Source organism: Hemitrygon akajei, chromosome 5 (assembly GCF_048418815.1).
Source record: "Hemitrygon akajei chromosome 5, sHemAka1.3, whole genome shotgun sequence".
NCBI classification, from domain to species: Eukaryota; Metazoa; Chordata; class Chondrichthyes; order Myliobatiformes; family Dasyatidae; genus Hemitrygon; species Hemitrygon akajei.
In genome coordinates, this window is record NC_133128.1 from 61,628,375 (window position 1) to 61,643,467 (window position 15,093).

At 40.6% G+C, this 15,093-nt stretch overlaps 1 long non-coding RNA gene across 1 annotated transcript in view; it reads right to left on the reverse strand.

Annotated features, from left to right (window-relative positions):
- LOC140727825 (uncharacterized) overlaps window positions 1-15,093 on the reverse strand; it is a 56,045-nt gene that overhangs the window by 36,809 nt on the left and 4,143 nt on the right. The window contains exon 3 of the long non-coding RNA XR_012098946.1: window positions 3,215-3,284. This is a non-coding gene — a long non-coding RNA (uncharacterized lncRNA). The remainder of the gene's footprint in view (window positions 1-3,214; window positions 3,285-15,093) is intronic.

Sequence of the window (15,093 nt, forward strand, 5' to 3'; positions counted from 1 at the left end):
ACGTGTAGCGTAGCTTCAAATGCCTGTATGCTTTTGTTCTGCATCTAAACTTCCTTAATCCCACCATTCTTCGCCTCCTTTTAGTTTGCTTTCTGTGGAAGGTTTTACCTTGAATTAAATACCCCGACTTGTTCTGCAGATCCACACAAATTTTGTTACATTGACATATGTCATTAAAATATGTAAAATGTCATACATTTGACATGGGTGCCTACTACAAACTTGGAAAACAAGCACATTAAATTTAGCACATAGCATGTTAACTCTTCATGTTAAAACTAAAAATTAACTCTCATATGTGTGGAGATTCATTCCTACAAATTCAAGATTCTTTCAGTTCTAATAAGGATCTTGGCCTGAATCATCGACTATTCATTTTCCTCCATGGATGCTGTCTAACCTTCAGTGAGTTGCTCCAGATTTCCAGCATTTGCAGTGTAGTCTCTCTTGAGTCTCCAAATCAGTTATTCAAAAAAAATCAGTTTCTCTAACTCTATCTCTTAATACCACCATTTTTTCTCTTTCTATATTTAGTGTTCCATACATGGCTTGACATTGATTGAATAATTCAATATCCAGTGGGTCTCAATAAGAATTCTTTAATAGAATGATGAAGAAATATGGTTTATATAGGTTGAAATTTCACTGTGGGGGCACTGCACTGCTCTGGTCCTTTAATGACCTCCAGCCACAGTGGAAAAGCCCACAGAAAGTTGAAGCACAAGTATAATCTGGAGACAATGTTACACCACCGACTGCAAGCAAGATTTAGATTGGGAATAACATACCTTTTCTCAATGGAGATTTTACAGCTGCAGGAAATTAAGGTAGAAATGAGTTTAGTGGCTGTTCTAAAAGCTGATGTTGTGTGTTGTAATATATTTAAAAATGTAAGACGATGAGAGGCATTGATCGTGTGGATAGCCAGAGGCTTTTGCCCAGGGCTGAAATGGCTAACACAAAGGTTTTAAGGTGCCTGGAAGCAGGTACAACAGGGATGTCAGAGGTTATGTTTTTCACACAGAGAATGGTGGATGCATGGAATACACTGCCAGAGACAGTGGTAGAGGCAAATACAATAGGGTATTTTTAAGAGTCTCAGATAGGTACATGGAGCTTAGAAAAATAGAGGGCTATGTTGTAGGGAAATTCGAGGCAGTTTCTAGAATAGGTTGCATGGTTGGCATTATACTGTGGGCCAAAGGGCCTATAATTTGCTGTAGATTTCTGTATTTCTATGTTCTTAAATATTAAAAATGTTTTAAAATGTATTTCCTCTACACTTACAGTTTTTTTTATTTTTGCGATTGCTTGTTTGATTATTAATGATTTTTGAAATGCTGAAAACAATGTCAGGGCATTTAAACGCATTTCAAATGTGACAACATTGAAAAATAACAAATTTGAGGGTATAGATGTGACTTTTACCGAAGTTTTTTTAAAAAGATGTTTGTTGGGAAGACAAATTCTGGCTGACCTATGTGGCCTCTTGTAGGGTCTCGTTAAGTCAGTTTCAGGAGGTTTTGGTGTAATGCTGTGGTCCATGGTTATCAATTAGCAAATGCTGGAAATTGAAAATAGAAGCAGAAAATGCATAAAATACTCTGCCAGATGTAGTGGAAAGATATGAAATGCTATATGTGTTTCCTTCTCCACAGAACACCACCCTTTTGTGGCGATACACACAAAATGCTGGTAGAACACAGCAGGCCAGGCAGCATCTATAGGGAGAAGCGTTGTCGATGTTTCGGGCCAAGACCCTTTGTCAGGACTTGATTTTGCTTAAAAACACCAGAGCATATTTATGTAAATTTATCCTCCTACATTTGAATTGTACATGCAGCGTTTTGAAAATTGTGTTGGTTTTCATCAATACTTTGTAATGCAATCTGAATGGCAACAATAGCCACACTAATGTTATTTAAGGTATTCTGAGAACACAAAAATAACCACCAAAAATTATGGAAGCATTGTAGCATTGTTAAAGTGAGATATTCAGAATCAGGTTTATTATCACTGACACATTGTGAAATTTGTTGCTTTCTGGCAGCAGTATAGTGCAAGACATAAAAAAATCTACAAGTTTCAATAAAATAGTAAATATAGGAAATCTTATATTTAAGTTATGATTCCAGCAGATCTCCAGTATTTGTAATTGCTATTGCAAAAAGAATTGGTAAAAGTAAAACGCAGTTTAAATTCTTGAATTTTTTAGAGTTCTTTATAGTAACCCAAGTTATTTTCTCACGTTGGAAGAACTTTATCTATTTATGTTCATGATAACACTTGGCAAAACAATTTGTATACTACTTGTAGATATGCGGAACATTTCTTTATGGGAATCCATCCATTAATTGCATGCCTTTCAATGGTTTTAAGGACTGTTTTATTCCCAAAAAATAAGATCCTCAGTGTAAAAGTCATACGTCATACATTTGATTCAAAAGTTTACATTTTGCTAAAATGTATTTTTGTTTTCAACACAAAATATCAGTACAAAAGTTTGAGTTACAAGCAATGTGCTGGAAGAACTCTGTGCGTCATGCAGCATCTGTGGAAGGAAAATATTTCTTGACCCTACGTCAACTTCTTTCCTGCTACAGATGGTGTATGACCCATCTCCCTGAAAACTGAATGATTTGTGGTTGAACTTATTAGTTCTTTCCTTTTAGTATGCCACCACCCTCTTCTAATTATAGTTTTGAAAACAATACCAAATCAATTATTGACCTTGGCAGAGTGGTACCAACTTCTGTCCTGTATAATTTACGATAATTTGTTTATGTAATTTATGTTGGTATGTTTGTAATGTACTGCGTTGCTGCTTTAAAAAGCTAAATTACATACCCAGAGTATGTATGTTTTGTAGCCTGGGCAAAATTACACACGCAGGACAACAAATACTTTTTCAGGTCCTAAATTCTTTTATCTGTTTTAGATGTTTTAATGGAGAAAGAGGGTATCGAAATAAAAACGATGAAATGAATTTTTTAAAAAACAGTTCTCGCTGTTATAATCTCAGTTTAATTTTGGACCACATCCTTGTTATGTATGCAGTATGAAAATAACTAAAACAAAATATACAAAACCAATACGGTAGTGGCAATCCTTAAAAAAATACAAACACCATTAGAATCCCACCAACCCTGTAGCTTATACACAACATCAAAAATATGAATAAATACTTCTCATCTTAACTAAGAAATATACTCACTTTGACAGACAAGTGCTTAACTTCCAAACACAGATAGGCCAGACCTTGAAACGAATTCTCCTCACTCACACTATGTAAAGAAATTAACACATTCACATTCAGTCAAGAAACAATAAAGAAAGACAAAAATAAACTTTTACAATATATTGCCTCAGAGTTGAATTACTAAAATGTTGAACTTACTAGGCCAATAATGAACTTCGCACAACCATGCTACTCCAGTGCTGATCAATTTACTCATGAAAATCTAAAGCATCCACATGTAAAACTTGTCAAATTACCAATATTCTAGATTTACAAACAAGTATAAATGAATTTACGTGGATATTATCAAATATTATTCATCATTCCTCACCATACCTGGGAAAAGCATTCTAACGTCGTTCTCTCTAGAAAGTGACAATTCTTCATTCTACTCCACCCGTGCAAAATGACATCACCATTTTCTCTGATAGGCACAGGCAGATATTTCAGCATTACCACGGTGAATACATAAGTGCACTTTAACAATAAAAAAATTATATTCAACAGTCACCTGATTACATATGCCCATGCCAATAAACTTAAAATTTGAACTTTAAACTTGAACAAATATTTCAGGAGAGTTATTTTCAAATAAGAGGAGAAAAATGTAGTGGAAACCTCGAAGGCAAAAGTTGGATAAAAACAGCAAAGTCTTAATCAGAATGTTGCAGCAATCCTTTGTGTGGAGCTAAAATTTACGGGACAGTTTATACCAGTGGGAGCTGTGAAGAAGCTGTAAACACAGTAATGTATTAAGAGAATAGGGGGAAAAAATCACATGGAATATAATGTGGAGAAATGTGAAAGTAAACCATTGTTTGGAAGAATATCATTTGTAAATCTTGAGAAACCAGGAAATTTTGTTTTCCCTTGTATATGATTCATAAAGTTTTCATGCAGTGAAGCAAGAAATTGGGAAAGCCCTTTATTATAGGGGGTATTGAAGTGTATAAGTAATTTTTTTCTGTTTTTGTAATGGATATGGTGAGACACTTCAAGAACTGTGTGGACCATTTCAATGGATTACAACAAAGGCTCCTGAGACAACTTCCACAGGAATAGAACATAGAACATAGAAATCTATACGACATTTCAGGCCCTTCAGCCCACCTATTCTAGAAACTTCCTAAAATGTCCCTACCGCATAGCCCTCTCATTTTTCTAAGTTCCATATACCTATCTGAGAGTCTCTTAAAAGACTTTTTTGTATCCGCCTCTACCACCTTCGCTGGCAGTGCATTCCACACACCCACCACTCTGTGTGAAAACTACCTGTGACATCCCCCTTGTACCTACTTCCAAACACCTTAAAACTATGCCCCTTGTGTTATCCATTACAATCGTTTCAGAGAGAGAGAGAGAGAGAGAGAGAGAGCTCTGCACAGGTTGGGGGAAAAAGTTCAAAAAAAGGAGCATCTCGCGGGGCTCGGTGCATTAGAATAGTGGGTATGACTGTGAGGGCAGTTTTCTGTTCTGGGTGTCAAATGTGGGGTATCTGGGAGACTTCCAGCCTCCCTGATGGTCATATCTAAGCCAGGTACGTCGAGCTGCAGCTCCTTAGAGATAGAATGAACTGGAGCTGCAGCTTGATGACCCTCGGCTTGTTAGGGAGAGTGAGACAGTGATAGAGAGGAGCTATAGGCTGGTAGTCACCCAGGGCCACAGGAGACAGATAAGTGGGTAACCGTCAGGAGAGGGTAGGGAAGGCATTAGGTAGTGGAGAGCACACCTGCGGCTGTCCCCTTTAACAATAAGTACTCCATTATGAGTGCTTTTGGGGGGGAAGCAACAGTGGCTGTGCCTCTGGCACGGAGTCTGGCCCTGTGGCTCAGAAGGGTAGGGAACGGAAGAGGATGGCAGTGGTAATAGAGGACTCCATATTTTGGGGGACAGATAGGCGATTCTGTGGGCACATAAAAGTAACAAGGATGGTAGTTTGCCTCCCAGGTGTCAGGGTTCGTGATGTTTCTGAACACGCCCACAATATCCTGAAATGGGAGGGTGAGCAGCCAGAGGTTGTGGTACATATTGGTACCAGCAACATGGGTGGAAAAAGGGTGGAGGTCCTGAAAGCAGACTACAGGGAGTTAGGAAGGAAGCTGAGAAGCAGGACCTTAAAGGTAATAATCTCGGGATTGGGGTCTGTGCCACTTAACAGTGAGTATAGGAATAGAATGAGGTGGAGGATAAATGGGTGGCTGAGGAATTGGAGCGGGGTCAGGGATTCAGGTTTTCGGATCATTGGGACTTCTTTTGGGGCAGGTGTGACCTGTACAAAAAGGACGGGTTGCACTTGAATCCCAGGGCGACCAATATCCTGGCGGTGACGTTTGCTAATGCGATTGGCGAGGGGTTAAACTAGATTTGTAAGGGGGTGGGAACCGAAGTAAAGAAGCAGAGGATGGGGAGCTTGGAGCACAAGTAGAGACAGCTTGTAGGGGGTTTGTGAGGAAGGATAGGCAGATGTTAGAGCAAAGATGCACTCAGCCTGATGGTATGAGATGTGAATATTTTAATGCAAGGAGTGTCATAATCTAGTCAGATGGACTTAGAGCATGGATCAGTACGTGGAACTGTGACTTTGTGGCCATTACAGAGACCTGGATCTCTCAGGAGCAGGAATGGCTGCTGAGTGTGCCAGGCTTTAGATGTTTCAAAAAGAACAGAGAGGGAGGCAAAAGAAGTGGGGGCATGGCATTGCTAATTGTGTCTCCTTCCACCATCACCACCATTCCACGCACCCACCACTCTCTGTATGAAAAACTAACCACTGATATCCCTCGGTACCTGTTTCCTAGCACCTTAAAACTATACCCCCTCGCGTTAGCCATTTCAGCCCAGGGCAAAAGTCTCTGGATATCCACATGATCAATGCCCCTCATCATCTCATACACTTCTATCAGGTCACCTCTCATCCTCTGTCGCTCCAAGGAGAAAAGGTCAAATTCACTGAGCCTATTCTCATAAAGCATGCTCTCCAATCCAGGCAACATCCTTGTAAATCTCCTCTGCATTTTCTCTATAGCATTCACATCCTTCCTGTAGTGAGGTGACCAGAACTGAACACAGTACTCCAAGTGGGGTCTGACCAAGGTCTTATACAGCTGTAACATTATCTCATGGCTCTTGAACTAAATCCCATGGTTGATGAAGGCCAACACACCATACGTCTTCGTATCAATCCTGTCAACCTGTGCAGCGGCTTTGAGTGTCCTATGGACACGGACCCCAAGATCTTGCTGATTCTCCACACTGCCAATAGTCTTACTATTAATATTATATTCTGTCTTCAAATTTGACCTACTGAAATGAACCACTTCACACTTATCTGGGTTGAGCTCCATCTGCCACTTTTCCGCCAAGTTCTGTATCCTATCAGTGTCACGCTGTAACCTCTGACAATGCTCCACACTATCCACAACATCCCCAACTTTTGTGTCATCAGCAAACTTATGAACCCACCCTTCAACTTCCCCATCCAGGTCATTTATAAAAATCACAAAGAGGAGGGGTCTCAAACAGATCCCTGTGGAACACCACTGGTCACCAACCATGCAAAATACCAACCATCTACAGCCATCCTTTGCCTTCTGTGGATGAACCAATTCTAGATCCACAAAGCAAGGTCTCTTTGGATCCCATGCTTCATTACTTTCTGAATGAGCCTCACATCAGGTTCATAAGGCAGGACCTGCCCTTGACAAAACCATGCGGACTACCTCTAATCAGAGTATGTCTCTCCAAATGCTCATAAACCCTGCCTCTCAGGATCTTCTCCAACAACTCATCCACCACTGAAGTAAGACTAACTGGTCCATAATTTCCACTGTTATCTGTACTCCCTTTCTTGAACAAGGGAAGAACTTTTGCAACCTTCCACTCCTCCGGTACTTTGCCCATCCCTATTGATGATGCAAAGATTATCACCAGAGGCTCAGCAATCTCCTCCCTCACTTCCCACCGCTGCTTGGGGTATATCTCAACTAGTCCCGGCAACTTATCTAACTTAATACCTTTCAAAAGCTCCAGCACATCCTCTTTCTTAATGTCTAAACACTCAAGCATTTCAGTCCACTGTAAGGCATCCCTACAATTGCCAAGGTCCTTTTCACTGGTGAATACTGAAGCAAAATATTCTTTAAGTACTTCTGCTATCTCCTCCAGCTCCATACACATTTCCACCCTTACTCCTGATTGTTCCAATTCTCACACAGCTCTTCCTCTTGCTCTTCACGTACTACACGTACTTCACGTACTCTTGCCTTGGGGTTTTCCTTAATCCTGCTCGCCAAGGCCTTCTCATGGCCCCTTCTGGCTCTCTTAATTTCATTCTTGAGCTCCTTCTTAGCACCCTTGTAATTTTCTAGAGCTCTAACAGCTTCTTTAACCTTTCGTAAGCTTTTCTTTTCTCCTTTTCTAGATTTTCTACATCCTTTGTATACCATGGTTCTTTTACCCTACCATCATTCCCCTGCCTCAATGGAACATACCTATGCAGAACCCCATGCATTTCCCTGAGAACGACTGCTCCCAAGTTCCTGCTTAATAGCATCATATTTCTCCCTACCCCAATTAAATGTTTTCCCAAATTGTCTGCACCTATCTCTCTCCAGCACCATGGTAAAGGAGATAGAGTAGTGATCACTACCCGCAAAATGCTCTCCCACCGAGAGATCTGACACCCGACCAGATTCATTTCCTAAAACCAGATTAAGTACAGCCTCTCCTCTAGGTGACTTATCTATTTATTGTATCAGGAAACCTTCCTGAACACACCTAATAAACTCCACCCCATCTAAACCCATGGCTCTAAGTCAATATTAGGCAAATTAAAATCACCCAACACAACAACCCCATCTTTATTGCACTTCTCCAGAATCTGCCTCCCTATCTGCTCCTTGATGTCTGTTACTATTGAGGGCTCTATAAAAAACACCCATTTGAGTTATTGCCCCCTGCCCATTTCCGACTTCCACCCACAATGACCCAGTAGACCATCCCTCTATGACTTACTCCGTTTCTACAGTTGTGATACTATCCCTGACTAGCAGTGCCACTCCTCCACCTCTTTTGCCTCCCTCCCTGTTCTTTTTGAAACATCTAAACCCCGACGCACTCAGATCCATTCCTGCCCACGAGATATCCAAGTCTCTGTAACGGCCACATATTAGTTCAATTCAACAAATGGACAATGCTACTCAACCTTAATGGCAAAAGTTGGATAAAGGCAGCAAAGTCTTTATCAGAAAATCCCAATGTTGTACCAATCCTTTGGGTGGAGCTAAAAGCTATGGGGCTGTTTACACTAAATGGGAGTTTCCTAACAGGAATGAAGTTTTGGGCAAACTGTAAAACAGGAAAGTAAAGGTGCATGAAACTAGGAAGCTGATACTTCCCAGAATTGGGAAAGCAATTTTCTAAGTAATAGTATCGAGGTGAAAGGCAATTTTAGATACAGTAGAGAACAATGAAACAGGATTAGTTGCTAAACTTGGAAAGAGGGATTATAATATAATAGAATTTTATCATGTTTGCAATTTTGATGAGGCTAGAACTGGGCAAATTTAAATAAAAGTTGAGTTGACTGAGACTGATTATGGCTGTAGTTAAGTTCTAAGAAAATGTTAATCTATAGTTAATTCTTCAAGAAAATTGTATAAGTGTTGTAAAAATAGTTGTTACAAAAATGTAGTCCAATTGTGGCTATTAGAAAGTAGTAAATGGTAGTAGGTTATTATATTGCCAAAGAGATAAGTGATCTAAGGAATTTCAGATACTGAAGAGGTGTTGCAGCAGTGATAGGAGAAACAAAGAATTTTGTTTGCAGTGTAAGCATTTCTCATTCATTGTTAAGAAGTGACTGTTGAAAATAAATATGAGTCACTTAGTGTGCATAGTATAGTTAATTAAAATTAGCAATAAAGAAATAACAGTGACATTGAACAAATGCTGTCTTTGAGAGAGCGTCCATATTGTGGTAGCATACACAGAAAGAGTGAGGAGCCATCGGTCTAGTGACACAGATGTAATGATTAGAGCACAGTAATAGCACAGGAGAAACCAATGCACAGAAGATCCACAAATTCCCAGAATATGACAGAATATAAATTCAGGTGCAGACCTCCAGCCTATAATCTGTAGCTCTCATACCTGGAATGACTTAAACGACTGAGAGTGATCGATCCAAGTTTCCTCAGGACAATGAGCTACTTGAGAGAATAGGCTGTGATGAAGGCGTGAAGACTGTGATATGTAAAGAGGTTAGGATAATAATCACATGGAATATAATGCGGAGAAATGTGGAAGTAAACCATTGTTTGGAAGAATATCATTTGTAAATCTTGAGAAACAAGGAAATTTTGTTTTCCCTTGTACATGATTCATGAAGTTTTCACGCAGTGAAGCAAGTAATTAGGGGAGCCCTTTATTACAGGGTTTTGAAGTGTATAAGTAAAAACATTTTTCTGTTTTTGTAAAGGATATGATGAAATGCACCAAGAACTGTGTGGACCATTTCAATGGATTACAACAAAGGCTCATGAGACAATTTCCACAGAAATGGATAATTCTACTCAAACTATACCTATAGGTATTGGCACGTGAGCTGAGACTGAGTAGTATATGCTATGTTCCCCGGACCAAAGGGTGATCTTTCTAAAACTTACAAAATTTTATGGGACTTGATAATGTTTATTCCTTTGATAACAAAAAATAAATACAGCTTGGGAATCTGATTTTTTTATGCTCAAGTTCAATCACTTCAATCATTATTCACAGTAAAGGCATGAAATGTAATTATTTGGGCAACAAACACGTAATGCTGGAGGAACTCAGCAGGTCAGGCAGCATCTATGAAAAAGAGTAAACAGTCAATGTTTCTGGTTGAGACCTGTCATCAGGACCCTTCATCACTTGTATGTCGGTTTTGGCATCTGCAAATTTCCTGATGAAATTTAATTATTTATTGCTTTGAACAAGACAAATGAAAATCAGCATGTATAACTTGTTTTTCTCTATTATCCAGCATCTGTATGATCTCTTGTGTTTACATATGATTTGTTTTCTGTCTGATAATGGTAATATATACTGATTGCAAGGTATTGCAGATGGAAACAGTTGAAAAATGGTTATTAATTAATCAATCCCTCTGTCACGGTCTTTAAATGGTTAAATAATCAAGAAGCCTGTAAGGAATATGGATTGGCTCTGAGTCACTTTACTGATAAATGCAATTAACCTTTTACTTGAAAACAGGTAAGTGTTTGCACAAAATAGAATTATAATTCCAAGAGCCAAAAGGATATTTCAGACCAGTTATTAACATTATAGGTTACAGGCAGAATCTATAATGGAAAATCATGAAACATCACAGGATGAAATCTCTCCAGCTTTATCAGATCTTGTTTTATACAACAATCACAAATGTTGGGAATATAAAGTGAGAATTAATATGCTGAGAACTTCCATGGAAAAAGAAATGGAGTTAACTGTTCATTCATAATTTCTTCTAAAAGCATACTTTTCATTTTGTAATTCCATCATCTTTAAATATTTGTACATAGATTGTCATCCCATATGCTTTCCATGATTGATGCATCAGGGTAACGGATTTGCGGATTTTGGTTTCATGAATTTGTATGAGGCTACAATTCCCTCCAGGCTCGGAGGGAATTCACAATAAAAATGTATTGGCTGCTCAATGTTGACATCTTCTTCACAGAACTGTTCAGTATGAGGGGATGTTTGACACTCCTCAGTGAATTTTTCATGTTTTAATCTCCTTTGAATAAAATGTGTCATGGAAACTAGGAAAAGATGGTGACACTGGATGGGTGTTGGTAAACCTTTGCAGATCCTGTAAAAAGACAGTGGCACTCAAGCTGATCACACTTGAATATGGGCTTTAGCGAGGGTCACGTGTGCAGAACATCCTTCTGCTGGTTTGGTTATTCATACTAAACACAAAGTGCACTGCAGATGCTGTGGTCAAATCAACACGTACAAAAGCTGGATGAACTCAGCAGGTCGGACAGCATCACTTCAACGGATGCTGCCCGACCTGCTGAGTTCATCCAGCTTTTGTACGTGTTGGTTATTCATACTGGTTGCTCATTTAACATCAGCAGCCAATGGCCTGATCACGTTTAGCACATGTTAAGATGTGTACAAGATGATGAGAGGCTTTGATCGTGTGGACAGTCAGAGGCTTTTTCCCAGGGCAGAAATGGCTAGCACAAGAGGGCACAGTTTTAAGGTGCTTGGAGGTAGGTACAGAGGAGATATCAGGGTTAAGATTTTTACACAGAGAGTGGTGAGTGCGTGGAATGGGCTGCCCAGTGGTGGTGGAGGTGGATACGATAGGGTCTTTTAAGAGACTCCTGGATAGGAGCTTAGACAAATAGAGGGCTATGAGTAAACCTAGGTAATTTCTAAAGTAAGGGCATGTTCAGCACAGCTTTGTGGGCTGAAGGGCCTGTACTGTGCTGTAGGTTTTCTATGTTGGGCTGTTCACTGTTCAGCAGACTTCAGACTTCCAACCTTGAGTGGTTAACTATGGATACGTGATGTCTTTTGGAGATCAGAAGCCAATGAACCACTGAGCCCAGTGGCAGAGCACTGTTGGGCTTCAGAAAGGAGTCACAGGCAAATCAAGATGCTCTGTTCCAGAAAGAGCTGGTGTATATATATCAGGACGATGTTCAGTTACATCGTCATTGATCCTCTGAATAAGGACGTGTAGGAGCAGGGTTTATTCATTGCACTTTATTTAAATGTTCATAATTACTGTATTTGTTAGTACTTTAAGGTGTTTGAATCAAATTTATTTGTTTAGTTTTCAAATTATGCTTCTGGATGTGCTTCAGTGAAGGGTTTCTCTGAATTTGATTCTTTGCTTAACAAAAGTTTCTCTTGTACAACAAAGAACAGGGACTGAATTCCACACCTTGTAGCACGACAGAACCAAATAAACTCACTGTGCCACTACCAGGAAACAAACCACCATCTTGAGAATGGTGGACAAAACCTGCAATGGTATCAGGCAATAAGCTACCTACTAGAGAATCGATGCCAATGTGCTCATACCCAGAGGGCAACTCCAGCCAGGTGGGCAACAAATTTACACTCTGACAAACTGGCAGAGCAAAAGCATCCAGCACTAAACCCGGGATCTGACCTAAAATGAATAAACATTGCCTCCATCACCAGCTTCTTAGCACCGGGTACCATACTGAACTATTTCCCTTGGGAAATAATGAGGAGCTACTCCGGCTTGATTATTTGCTGCATAATGTTATTGTTATGGTTACGGATCCTGCAACCCGCCTGAGTCGTGGGTGCTGTAAAAATGAGTGCTGCACCAGTTGTCGTTTGAGACATGGTCCATATAGGAGATGCTGAGGAGCCTTCTGAAGAATCTCATTTCTACTGCCTGGATCTTCTTATACAGTTCTGCTGTCAAAGTCCATGATTCGCACGTGCACAAGAAGATGGAGATCAAAAGTGCATGCAGGAGTTCCAACTTGGATCTGAGAGCAATGTTATTGTCTCTCCTGATTGGTTTTAGTTTAGCCAGAGTGGCTGTTGTTTGGGCTGTCCTTGCAAGGACTTCAGGCTTTGATCCTTCTTGGCTAATGATGGTGCCAAGATACTTGAACCAGTTGACAGTCTAGTTCTTGTCCACTGACTGGTTTGTGTTGTGATTAGCTCATCATTGTTTCTCATCAGTTTGGTTTTCTCTGCATTGATCTCCATGCCAAATCTGGTAAATGTATTGCCCAGACGGTTCACAAGGTGGGCCAATTCATCCTCACTTCCTGCCACCCCATCAATGTCATCAGCGAACCTGCGGTTCTTTATGATCTGTCCTCCAATGCTGACTGTGGTCTTCCAGGACATCTTTCATTATTCGCTCCAGGAAAATGTTGAACAGTGTGGGGGAAAGGAGGCAGCCTTGTCGGACTTCAACTGATGTGTGGAATCACTCCCCACTGTGCCTTGAACAAGTACCGCACTGCTAGCTTTGGTGCAGAGCTGCACGATGATTTGGAACAGCTTCTGGCCCAGGTTGTATCTCTTCATTGTGGCCCAGAGTGCACCATGCCACAGCTTATCGAATGACTTCTTGAAGTCCGGAAACACATGGAAGATGTCATGTTGATGTTGGTTGTATTTCTCGCACAGTACTCAGATGTTGAATATCTGTTCTGTTGTACTTCTTTCACTTCTGAATCCAGCCAACTCTTCGGCGATTATTTCTTCTTCCTGTGGTTTCAGCCTGTTCAAGATGACTTTCAACATCACTTTGCTTGCATTGCAGATAAGACTAATGGTTCAATAATTCTGGCACTGCTGTAAGTTACCTTTCTTGTGGAGAGTGATGATGAGTAATTTTGTCTGGGCTGTTGGCCATTCCCCAGTCTGCCAGATGGTGCTGAAGATATTAGTGAGGATATCTATCACAGTCTCTCCTCCATGTTTTATCAGCTCAGCCGGGGTGTTGTCCATTCTTGCAGCTTTCTCATTCTTCAGTGATCTTGTGGCTGCTTCTACTTCTTCCCGCAGAATTGGGAAGTCATTGGTGTTTGATGAGTCCTGGCTTTCAAGTACGCTGGGAGCTCCTTGGGTCTGATGGTTGTAAAGGTCTGAACAATACTCAGTCCATCTGTTGAGAATGTCTTCATCTTCTGTGAGACAGTTTCCTTCTTTGCCTTGGATGGTGCTGACTCGTGACCATCTCTGTTTAGTGAGGTCCATCTCAGTACACTGCCTCTCAATCCATTCTTCCTTGGCCTTGATCATGTTTTCCGCTTGCGCATCTATCTGAACGCTACAGCTCCTGCTATTGTTGTTTTCTTAGTTCTCTTCAAGTCTCTTCTAGTGTTGCACATTTCCAGGATCTCCTCTGTTAGGGTTGGGTTTTCCACTGGTGTTTTCCAAGCATCTCATTGGCTGTTTCTGTCATAATTTCATTGAATTTAGCTGTCAAAACTTCAGCACCTTTGTCAAGCGTCAGCAGTGGTGCAAGTTTTCCGCCAACTGTAGCTTTGAGGGATTTGGCAATGGGGGGCTCCTTCAGTCTGTCCAAGTTGAATTTCATTCTGCATAATGAAGGACATTTAAAAATGTGTCCAATGCCCCTGCATCTACTGCCTTCCATCCTGCATCACGTCCCCAATCAGCACATTAATCTGGCCAATCCTACCCTTAATCTCATTGTTGTACTTTGCTATGAGCAAACCGAGGATTACCATCTTACAGTCCTTCCTCTCAAACTTCTCCCCGAGATCCTGAGGTCTGACAATTAAACTTTAATCCCTGCCTTTTTAATGTCACGTTCTTGAACCTGTTACTAGGAAGCAATGCACAATGCAAGACCCATGTTGATGACTACAGTGCCACTTTTACTGCTCTCCAGTCGTGGAATCACCTGTGCACTCCTTTGTTTGAGAATATGGTGAGTGCCCTCTTCTAAATGCATTCCTTCACACTGTGATAATCCCCAACCCCAGTCTTTAACTCTGAGTACCGATTAGAGCAACTCTCGCTCTGAATTTCCTGCTCTTCCTGCCCTTTTAGATGCCCAGCCCATTTCTACCACAAACCCTTGTATTTGCAGGATGGCCGTCCCTTAGAATATGCACTTAAGACAATACTCAGCCTTCTATAGGTTTCACAGTGATCCTGACCATCAAACTCAGAAGCCCTGAATTAGCTCTCGTGGATAGTGGGGACCTTCCTACTTGTGTGGTTCCTCATAATACATGCTTCTTGTAATTCACAGATGGAGCAGAAATTCCAGGTATTAGTTCACAGTTGCCCATCTGTAACTTACGTCTTCTCTATCCCTTTTTTTG